General features: G+C 38.0%; 1 protein-coding gene and 1 pseudogene across 2 annotated transcripts in view; one reads left to right on the top strand and one right to left on the bottom strand.

Moving 5' to 3' along the window:
* LOC144633871 (small cysteine-rich protein 6-like) overlaps nucleotides 1–11,628 on the bottom strand; it is a 69,686-nt gene extending 58,058 nt beyond the window's left edge. Inside the window, exons 1-4 of one of the 2 annotated variants that reach the window (XR_013567111.1) lie at nucleotides 10,827–11,038; nucleotides 9,955–10,037; nucleotides 9,709–9,837; nucleotides 9,109–9,292 (exon numbers count right to left, since the gene is read on the bottom strand). The gene's annotated coding sequence lies outside the window, so the exon portion shown is untranslated. Of the gene's footprint in view, nucleotides 1–9,108; nucleotides 9,293–9,708; nucleotides 9,838–9,954; nucleotides 10,038–10,826 lie in introns of those variants that run through there. The other variant, XM_078492780.1, reaches the window with a different exon arrangement.
* On the top strand, nucleotides 3,168–4,632 carry LOC144632566 (BTB/POZ domain-containing protein 6-B-like; annotated as a pseudogene).
* Nucleotides 11,629–11,820: the final 192 nt, after the last annotated feature.

Consider the following 11,820-nt stretch of genomic DNA (forward strand, 5'->3'; position numbering starts at 1 on the left):
ATTAATTACAGAGCATAAACGTGACAATGGGGTGGGAAATGGGGGTAGAATATGTAAATATTTGTTTTAATTCTTGGATGAACAGTTTACATAAATTTGTCATTGATGTATACCATCGACTTAAGGAAACGCGTACAGTCTTGCGGTTCAACACTTCCTCGACGGTCAAAAGTTTGTAATAAATCAAACTTGGTTTAATTTTCCGACCAACAAAACCACGATGGCAACATGTAGTGGTCATTATGTACTTCTTGTAGTGGTGAATTATTAAATGGATGATAAAATTATCTTGCGCAGATAGATCGCTGTAAATAAAAGTGGTCCGCTTGGCAATAAAAGAGAGACAGCATTTTGTACAACTATACAAGTTAAATTGGTGACTATTTTCATTTAATTGGACAACAAGATAGTTTACTCTCGCTCACAGTGTGTGTGTCTCTCTCTACTCAGCTGTCTTTTAAAATGGGTGAGATAATAATTCTTGGCACTAACTTGGAAAACACTACATGCAACGGACACCACCGTCTTAAGCATCCCTGCTACAAAGCTCAATTCTTAGGAATAAGACTTTCATGTCAATAAATCATCAGGAATACAAAATGGGAGGCTACAGTAACTCGAAAATCAAATCAATTATTGCTCAGCCTAATTAAACCAGTGGGAATGAGGTTGCAATGAAGCATGACGTCACGTTTCTGTGTGTTGTACGTGAGAGCTATCGATCACTGACTGATAAACAAACCAACGACACATACAATCGAAAAATAACTGAAGGAACTGATTTTCATCCCGTATACAATTCCGCTTTACTTGATGTAGGTTGTCTTAATACAGATGACAAAGGAATAAAAGACAACCTGGGAGAGTTTGCATTCTGCATACAGACAACTTCTAAAAGACTGAACAAGAAAAGTGGCATTTCACTGCTATTCGATTCCTTGCTTGTACAAAGGAACACGAAGATCCAAAAAACCCTTCATACATGCACACATACATACTTTATTGATTTTCCTCAAGGAGACTTTCAAAGACAATTTACCATGACAATTAACTATACACATACAATCGGATACAATAAAATAGTAAGCATCTTAAAAATTTATATGACATTAGTTAACGACATAGAACTGTTATTGGACTCAAACTAAATGAAGGTTAATAAGAGCAAGATAAAATATGAATAAATTAGGAAAGGGTAATAGGTTAGCACGTAAACAAGCAAACGAATGAAATGATATCAACGATCATCTACTTGGTTTAGTTGAGCGAACATTCAAGACATTAAACTTCAGTCAGCAACTCTTAATGTGCACTGCCATACCTGTTTAAAACAGTCTTTAACTGTATAAGTAGAAACTCAGCCGTTTTCTATTGGAAATCTACGAATCTGATTGGTTGTCCTACTGTTTTATTTTCGCCGATATTAAGCGACCGCACGCGCGATTATTCTTGATTTTTTTTGCTCAAAATTACATAAAACTGTGTATTTTGAACTGCAATCCTTTAGAGTTTCTGCACCTCGTGGACTATTCGCTCATAGAAAACGAGGGCGAGTAGTCTAGACAAAGACATAAACATACTTTATTATTTATCGTGGACAAGTACACGCTTAGCTAATTTTTAGTTAGAAATGCTTTTGGTAGAAACGGAGTATATCGTGGAAATTTAGTAGATCAAAAAGTCATTTTCAGTCAAAAACTCTTCTCAGCAGGCGAAATTCCATTCTTGACAAATAGGAGAGGGTAGTGATTCTAAGCAGTCAACCGCCATTTTGTTTTCTTAGGCAAGCACACGGATGTATGAAGCATGTTTGTAACTATAACTGAATAATGTGAGTCAAATAAAGTAACTTCGAGAATTTGTGTAATAAAAACGTCCTCAGATCAGTGGCGGATCTAGGGGAGGGGCTCTAGGGGTCCGGCCCCCCCACCTTATTTTTTGACCAAACAGAGAAGGGCTTTCCACAAGTTGCTCGGAAACTTTTTGGCAACGTTTCATATTCCGAGCAACTTTTTCCCCTTCGAGCAACCTTTTTCTTCTCGAGCAACTTGTTGCATTTTGAGCAATTTTTCAGACCGAAGATCTCCGAAGACTATCCGAGTGTTGTTCAAAGGCCATATGAACGTTTCCAAAGATTAACGAAGTTAGCCGAAGATTTTCTAGGAATATCTGAAGACGTTTCAACTTTCGACCCTGCATTAAAACGTCATTACAAAAATCGTCAGAAAACATGACGTCATCGATATCTTCACGATTTTTCTCAGTTAAAGAAAACCTTGTTATTAAACAAATTTTCCCCTAATGAGTTATTTAGATACTTTTTTTGCTGTAAAATTGCAGAAAACTGCTTAGAAAATCTAACCCTCAAAGGGAAACTGATTAGCATATATTTAGAGAAATTTTCTTGATTAGAAGTAGCGTCGGTTCTGGATTTTTTTGAGCAACTTTCGAGCAACTTTTATTATCAGAAGAAACTTTTTTGGATTTTTGCAGCAACTTTTGAGCAGTTTTTTGAGAAATTACGGGCAACTTTTCTGGGAAATCTCGAGCAACTTGAAGAAAGCCCTTAAACAGAGGCCTGCAGGGCCGAGAAAAATTATTTTCGTTAGCGGTGCCTCTTCTTATTCCAAGTCTGAATGATCGGACCCCACTTACCTGAAGGTCTGGATCCGCCACGGATCTGCAGACTGCAATTGCACGGTCTGCGTTCTGGGGCGACCGGCGACGGAGTCATATATAAATCTGAATCGGACAAAAATGGAAGCTTTCTGTTACTTTCGACTCCGATTCCGTCGAGCTCATGACTCGGCTTACAGCCTGGGGACGAAGCATCCTTGGTAGAATTTTATTTGCTAATTTGACAAATGCCAATTAGATTTCTTGTTGGCGTCAAAGGATCGGATTAGTCAAGTTAATTAGCATGCAAGCAGGCCAGCCTTGAAGAGAACGTGTGCATCCAAGGGTTTGCCTTCTTTTTGCAGTAGATTTTGGCAGTTATTCCGCCTTGGTCAGGTTGGAGGTCGCGAATTTGAGCAAATATATCGTTCAAATATGCCCCAGAGAAAAAACGGGTCACGCTGTTGTGTGACACGTTGGCCGGTCACTTGTTCAGCGGTAGTGCTCGCACTTCCTCTTTCGTTTTTGGTGAGACGAGAGTCGACAAGAGATATAAAAACACTTCGATCGTAACATTGCTGTATCGAATAAAACTGTGAAGAGGCCAAGAGAACACCAATGATGGCTGTTAATGAAGAGAACTGGCAGACGAAAAGATCAACTATCCTAGAGAGAACCACGTATATTTTCAACAACGAGTTATTGAGCGATGTGAAATTTGTTGTTCCAGTGTCGACTGGCGAAAGTGAAAGTAAGATGGTGATTCCAGCTCACAAGTTTGTGCTCGCAATCAGCAGTCCTGTGTTCTTTGCCATGTTCTATGGTCAAATGGCGGAGACTACAGACTCTATTGAACTGCCTGACTGTGACTACGAGAGTCTGTTGGAAATGTTTTGTTTCTTCAGTACAGCGACGAAGTAAATTTAAGCGGAAGTAATGTGATGCAAGTGCTGTACTTGGCGAACAAATATATGGTGCCTTCACTCGCTGGGAAATGTACTGAATATCTGCGAGACAATTTGAAAGCATCAAACGTGTTTTGCATTTTGCCGCACGCTCAGAAATTTGAAGAGAAAGATTTGGAAGATCGATGCTGGGAAGTGATTGAGAAGCAGACAGAAGAAGCTGTGACGTCAGATGAATTTGTTACACTTGAGCGATCCCTTATCGAATCCGTTGTGAAGAGAGAAGTTTTGAACGTGAAGGAATTAAAGTGGAACTGTTTAAAGCTGTTGATCGCTGGGCCATAAAAGAAAGTGAAAGGCAAGGGATAACGCCTGATGGCGGTGTGAAGAGACGAATTCTGGGAGAAGAGATCGTGAAAGCGATAAGGTTTCCATTGATGCCACAGAAGGAGTTTGCGTCTGTTGTATTCGATTCTTACATTCTTACTTTTCAAGAAGTTGGTGACATGATGAAACACTACAATGGTGTTTTAACATCATCTTTACCATACAAACAAACTCCAAGGATTGCACCTATCTATCGATGTTCCAGATTTGTAAAGTTCTTTCCGGCAGGTGGTCCATCCAGTGAACGCAGTAATGTGTGGGATTACTCCCGTCCCGATGCTAGTGCTGACTGTATTAATTTAACTGTTAACAAACCCATGATGTTACATGGAGTTGAGCATTTTGGTTCTCAGGGTGGCGAGTACACGGTTTCTACTGAAGTTAAGGATGCCGCAGATGGCTCTTCTCTGGTGAAACAATCAGGATCCTACGCCTCAGGAAAGGACGAGACTCATTCTTATTACGGCTTCGTTGTACGGTTTGATCGTCCAGTTTGTCTGGTGGAAAATAAGGAATATCAATTTGTGTCGCTAATCAAGGGTCCTAAGTCATGGTATGGCACGGAAGGGCAAGCGTCTGTAGAGTGCCAAGGAGTACGATTCACCTTCCGTACTTCAGCTGGTAGCAGTAATGGAACTTATGAAACAACGGGCCAGTTTCCCGCCTTACTGTTTAGCAATGTATAACTCTTTAATAGATAGTTAAGCTGTTTATCGATATCTCATTTGTGTATGCAGATCTCCATGTTCTTGAGATCTATGTTGTGTTTCTTTCTATATTATTAATTAGTATATACTACACACGTGAATAGTGCGTGCTGATAAGCTAAGTCAGAGGTGATAAGCAAAGTGCTATTCACCCCCGAGCAGCAAAAGAGAAACAAACTGCCTTCGCGCGTTAGTTTGTTTACCGAAAGTGATGTTTTGGTCCGCTAGTCATTCGACTTGTGTGGTATATATTCAACTTGTGTGGTATATACTAAAACAATTATTCACCTCAGTGTCGGTGAATAATTGTTAACTACATTGCCGACCAAGATTGAATTGGAGCGTACCGAACACGATATATAAAAGTTTAAATGAAATTACTGACGGGCAAAGCTTGTCTTTCTCGCATATTGAAAAAGAACATTCATTGATACTGATATGATAGAGAATTCTGTTCATGTTTAGCTTACATTATAGTATGGAAAGATCTCGAGGCAAAACCTTAACCGCCTAGCTGAGCACAAGAGAGTGGGATAGCTCATTAACCTTCCTGCATATCTATAAGCATTTAGTTAAAGGAAAGTCAACCCAGACGAGCAAGCTCGCTGAGGAAAACACGAAGGTGCTAATGGAGTAAGGAAGAAAGGGTGGGTGGGTGGGGCGATTCCAACCAAAGTTAGTCAAACTGACAACTATGAATAATTAACACATGCTTGTATACTATGCACGAAGTCTAATGAATATTTAAAGGGTATAAACAGGATTTTAGCTTGGGGGTGAGCATGTTACATAGTCTACATAGATTTACGCCTAAAGCATATCATTAATTTAGCAAACGCATACCGACTTGTAGTTCAGCATTTCTAGAACAGGCAAAATGTTGTAATAAATCGATCAAACCAAGTTTATCAATGCGACTAACAAAGCCACGATGGCAATATGTTGTGGCGGGGAGAGAGAGACCCTGGGAACGAAGTTGGTTGGGGCCATCTGGTAACAGTAAATAAATGTATGGTATAGTCATTAACTGCGTCGATCCCTGTTAATTAAAAGTATGTCCGGTAATTTTTTAGACAGAAATTTAAACAGCTACTGATACAAGTTAAGTTGGTGATAAATAAGTATTTTCTCCTTACAATATTGTCCAATACAAGGCCACTTACGAGGTGAGGTTGCGGTGACCAAGTGCCAGGTGGGGTGGCTTCGTGCCACGTTACCATTTTCCATGAATTGGACAAAAAAGATACTTTAAGGTTGCGAGTTTTTGACTGGTTCAAAAACTCGCAACGTGTTGTCGAGTCAAAAGTTGCGTGAAAAATCATCCTCGGTACCATGTTACACGGTGTTCGATTTTTCGCGCAACATTGTTGCGCAAAAAATTGTTGTTGCAAGTTGTCCCGTGTAACACCGCCCTTACTTTCGCAGTGCCTCTCTACTCAGCCATCAAAATGGGCAAGAGAATAATCCGTAAATAAAGATCACCGCGGAAAAAAACGAAGATCTCAAGATTGAAGCGAAGATCTGAAATTGACCAAAAATTCGCGTGATCAAATTGAACACTCAGATAAAAAAAACTGGTAAAACTCGTAAATATTACAGAAAATATCTGTAATTTCTGAATTTTGGCATTTGACCACATTTCAAGAAAAAAAAACGAACGAAGACAAAACGAAGATCTGCTTAAAAAAAAGAAAATCTGCAAAACAATTTCGAAGAAAACGGAGACCGTGGGTACTCATAGAGAGGCTCTAAATTCAACTGTTTGTTTTGTTTTGTTTTGTTTTTATCTCATTGTTTTCTGCTATAATCTCTTCTTCTTCATGTTCTTTTTAATCGTGTCATATTAAAAAGAACCAGTACTATGTCTTTTTTTACTTATTAACTTCTGAGGCTTCGCTTCGCAAGTGAAACAATAAGGCTAAAAGCTTAAATATGATTTTATTAATTAACTTAACATTTTGCTGACATGAGTATTTACATTCCAAAATAATGCCAATAATGAAGATGTCAGTGTTATTGCACAGCAGAACTTCGAACACACAAAAATCCTTCACCTTCAAGCAGTTTTGTTACTTTCCAGGCTTTTGGTTACCAGCTGGGGAGCAAAACTGGCGAGCAAAAAATCAGGGGAGGGGTGAGGTGTTTTTGGTGCTGCACCCCAATTAACTGAACGCCTGGAACAGGCTAGTGGTTCCGACGAGCACAAACCGGGGAACGCGCAAACAAGGGACCCATTTCTCGAATGCCCTGTAAAGTTTTAGCACCCGGAAAGCCATAGCAAAATTCCAAACCCTTATGATTACCGAGCTGTTTTATTCCATGATATTTTTAATATGAACAAAAGTTCCCCTTATGCAAAGTTTCAGGCCAAAACACTTCTCCGTTTTTAAGACACAAATATTTAAAAATGACTTTGCGGGCTCGAAAAATTTCCGGAGCTTTCGAGAAACGGGCCCCTGGGCACGTTTCTCGAGTGAAATTAACTTTTACGTAAATACCATAACTATGTCACTGCAAGTACCAGAGCAGTCGATAATGAATTCCGGTCTCCGAGACCAGACTGAGCCTGCAGTTTTCACCTCGTGGTTGCTTAGCAACTGATAGCGCCATTGATAACTATCCGCGGAGTACTCCAGCTCAACGGCTCGCGCTATTTTTTGATTAAATACTAAAAGCATGAAGTTTACCAATGCTTCAATGGATTTCAAAAAAGCGGCCATTGTTCTATATTCCCTAGCCTGAATTTCAGACGTCTTCCTTCCTCTTCCCAAGCCAATGCCAGGATTGCTAAATTTTGTTTTCACTGGAAACGTTAACTGTCCAGTAGAACGATTTGAAACCTGCCCTAAATGATAATGTTGACAGCGAAAAACTTTATGTTTATTAGCTTGCATGTTTTCAATAATCATTTTTTTTTCATTGTCTGTTTTCCGTCATCTGTCATTCTGTTGAAGCATGTTGAAGCTTACGAAACGTCAAGCTAAAGTTTGCGTGTTATTTCTTGTAAAAATAGGTTTTTTTTTAATATCAAGGGATGCCATTCTCGTTGCCCGGTGATTTCCATTTCATAAAACCATGCAGTAAACAATAGAACTATGTTCCTGATGTCACTCACATGCATGTTGTAATCTAACACATATCGAAATCTGACAGTATTTACTGTAGTTTTCTGCTCAAGAAATTTTATAAAAAGTCCTATACCTCATTTCAGCTTTAAATCAACTTTGGCTGTTTTGCCCCTTATCAATTTTACTGTACAGTTTTTCTCCCGACTGGTTACCATCGCTGCTAACCGGACATTCTTTCAAGCGTAAATCATCTTTACCTCCGAAGCGGGGGGGGGGGGGGGGGAGATAATCCCTACAGTGGACTATACGGGTAGCCTTCGCCTGAATGGGGTACCTTTTAGTATGGGTAATCAAATAGTGACGAGTGAAATTAGGAAATAATTTCATGCGCGTTTTGTCAAATTTCTAATTATTGGAATTTTGACAAAATGCAAGTGAAATTATTTTCTAACTTCACGAGTATACCATTTGATTACATTTCAATATCATAGGTGACAAATTCCACAGACATAATTCACACAGCAATCTTAGGTGTTTTTGACTGGTATATTGCATCGCGAACTCCGAGCTTTGAAAAGTTAAAAGCATACATTTTGCTTAAGTTCGCAAGTTTTTTTTAGTCTTTGAATAAAACCTTTCAGATATTCCTTTTTGCCGTTGACAAAAGGTTTCAAAGATTAATCAACTTTGAATTATTTCTCACATTATGACCATAGTTCGTCTTTAATGAACTGAAAACGGCGCCCGTGTAAAACGCTCTAAAATCCGCTCGATGCCATTTATGTAATTGGCTTAAGTCTTGAAGTTTTTTTGACGTTTTGAAATATAAAATATCATCAAAAGTTTTATTACATGGCCAAGGCTAGCCGGCTAAGATGAAATTCAAGCGAAAATGTACAAAGTTTAAGTTTTAAAACATCTTTTATTCCGGACGCCATCTTGCCGCTAACTACGTTGCCATGGCAATTTTATAATTTCACTTGTGAAATTATAAATTAACGTTGAAATTTCGCGCCAAAATTAAGAAGTAATTTGCCACCTATGATATTAAGGTTGTAATTATATAAAACAATAGGGATTTTACGAGTTGAAGTATACAAAAGGGTAGGGAAAAATTCAATTTATTTATGTAAAAGACCTTTCAAAATGTCTGGAACAGACGAACCTTATGGCTAACTCATCTAAGTATTTTAAGGGGTTATTCAAGTGAAAAATGAAGAAAACGGCCGCAGATTTTCTATTATAGGTATGTGAAGTGGTACCATTTACTAGGGAAGGTATACGGAAGGGTAACTTTTTCTCTCAAGGGTGGTATATACAAGTTTAATCCCGAGATTCCAATGGAATCCTTTTGATTTATCTTTAATTTCTTCCTACGTTCTTGTTTTCATCTTAAATATTAATAAAACGATGGAGACAAAAATAAACTTTTTTAAATGATCCAGCCTTTATTTGTCCTAGTCTTACATTATGTTTTACCGTGTTTCCCCTTAAGAATATCCAATTTACTCAATTATTCCAGCATTTACTTTATCATTTTATCATTTTGTTACTAAGTTAAGGCCGTCATTTCATTTATGGAGACAGACATCATTGCCACCATCTGACCCTGCAAAAAAATAACTGATTATTACCCAGGGTTATATACAACTTAGTTGTCACTTGTATAGGTAAGCAGAATATTGTTACAACGAAGCTTTGCTGTAGTGTTTAACTTATTTTGACATCTGGGCGACAACATCAAGGGCAGAAGTGGTTCGAATCATGGCGTTTAAAATAACAAACAGTTTATGTGGATGATCCGTTAATATTTATGTATTCATGCGTCCATAAATGCTCATATTCGTTTCTTTCACAGCGAGAATGGTAGGGTGAGTAAGGTTCTCCTGCTTCACTGATGTATGAGGAGGCGTGTTTTCTGCAGTTAATATTGATGAGAGATAAAAAAGACTTCTGCAGGCGTGTTGAATATATTGTGAACAGGTATCAATATAATGCATATGATGTTTTAAGAATTTTACCTACCCAGATGATAGCATCAACAGCAGCATTTCTCGCCCCATGGGCAGGAAAAGTAGTCAGAGCAGTCTTTATGTGGAGTAAGACAAGGGAGAGCTGCTTCGATACATGTACCATAATCCGGCTCACAATTCCCTGTAAACAAGAAAGGATTCTCCAAACACAACCTGGCAAATATTTGACTTTCATTCGCGCGTCCAGGTTAAAAAATAAAATTCTAACAGCGTACGGTCGTGATGAAAACACACTCACCCATCTGGGAATGAACTTGCATGGTAAGGCTCCCCAAAATAATCAGTAAAAGGCACAAATGAAACTTGGAGTCCATAATCTCCCTGCAAAAGAAAACAGTCACAAGCTTATTGAATTATCAAAATTCGCTAAGCAATGTTTTCCGATTAGTTGGACTTAGGAAAGGAAACCAAGTGGAGAGATTAAAATGATCATGATTTCGCTTTTCAAAGCTCATTTCAGTCGGGTTTAGTTCAAGGGCTTTGTTTGATATAAGTATAATATTTCCTTGTGAAACACGGCCATATAGTGATACCTGAAATGGAACGAAGATTTAGCAGTAAGCTGTACTGGTTATCTTTATCATAAGTATAAAGGTAAAATAATTGTTCATTTCATAAAATTTTCGTTCAAATGTTGGACTTGAATGAAGAACCTTCTTCTGATATATGAAAGTCTTCTATCAAAGCCTTGAAGAGGATCGAGAAATTGGATCGGACTATAGTCAGATATAAAAAACTCATTTGGATCGCCTGATGCTAGACGCAAAAACGGATACCCGCTGTAGTTAGCGGATTATCCGCAACCTTGAATAGATACCGGGTTTTTCATTTTTTTTTTAAACATACTCCTCCAGTGTAATTGAAAATGGCTTTAGAGCTGTTGTTATTTCAACACTAGTACTTTTGAATACTGCCGATCTACAGTAACTGATTAAAATTTTTTCAGAGAGAGAAAAATCGGCCGACTCCAAGCTAAGAAAACAGGTCGAGTCACTCTTTAACTTCAATTGCGAAGCGGCACTTAACAAAACGCCCAAAATGAACTCCTCGCGCGCTTTGTTACATTAGAAATGAAGGTGCAACTTTTTTTAACAGGTTTGGTATTCCTACCTTTTCCTGGGAACTTGTGAAGGATCACAGCGCGTTGACAAAATATTTTCCTCAAGAACAGACAGAGAATAGCGAGAGTTGCTCTGTTTTAAACCCTTTAGACCTATAATTTATGCTATGAGGTAGGCGTGTATTTTGCAAATATGGATGACATTGCGTGCATCAGCTAAAAGCATTCCTACTTGTTAAGATCGTTACACTGACTACAAAAACACTATTTTCTGGCTTTCTTTTGTTTTCGCATCTCCCCCAGACCTCTGCCCCAGGCCAAGTACATATATTATATATGCTTTTAGCTGATGTTAAGTTAAAGGGTTATTCCATTCTCTCTTCCTATCCAATTCTTTTTCATATCCTTTTTTATTTGATTGAAGAACTTTCTTTTGTAAGCTCAAATGTAACAGAGACTCAGTACATTGGATTTGTCAGATGGAAAACCATTTGATTCAGCGGTAGACACATCTGCTTATTAGCGAACGATGTGCTTGGCGGACTTGCATAACGTTATTTTTTTATTGACAAACATAAGTTGTTCTTTTTCTTTCAGTGATATTCGGTTCTCCTAGAACGCTTATAAATTTAAGAAAAGTGCATTCCTTCGGAGTAACTAAACGTGCGTTTTAACATGAAAATATTTGCATCTGGATGATGTGTCAGTGTTTTGAGAATATTGGCAGGTTTCACAGAAATAGTGCATACTTAAAAAATGTGTGATTGCTTTGCCTTTCAAAGCTGTGTTTTAGTAGATTCTTGGCGCCACTAGTGTCGTGACAAAGTCTTCATTAAAAACTGAAAAACACTAATCAATATTCAGACCGTTATAATAGCTTATTTAACAACTCCTTTTCCGAAATTTACACGTTAATTATTTTAGCGTGGAAAATATTTTTATATTAAGTTATGAGTACGTGTTTTTGTTTCTATTTATTTTACTGAACAAACTTTGATATAAATTTTCCATCTATCTCTTTTCAATTTCGTGTTTCTATAATAT

The sequence above is a fragment of the Oculina patagonica genome, chromosome 12 (assembly GCF_052425735.1).
Source record: "Oculina patagonica isolate OP01 chromosome 12, crgOcupat, whole genome shotgun sequence".
NCBI lineage: Eukaryota > Metazoa > Cnidaria > Anthozoa > Scleractinia > Oculinidae > Oculina > Oculina patagonica.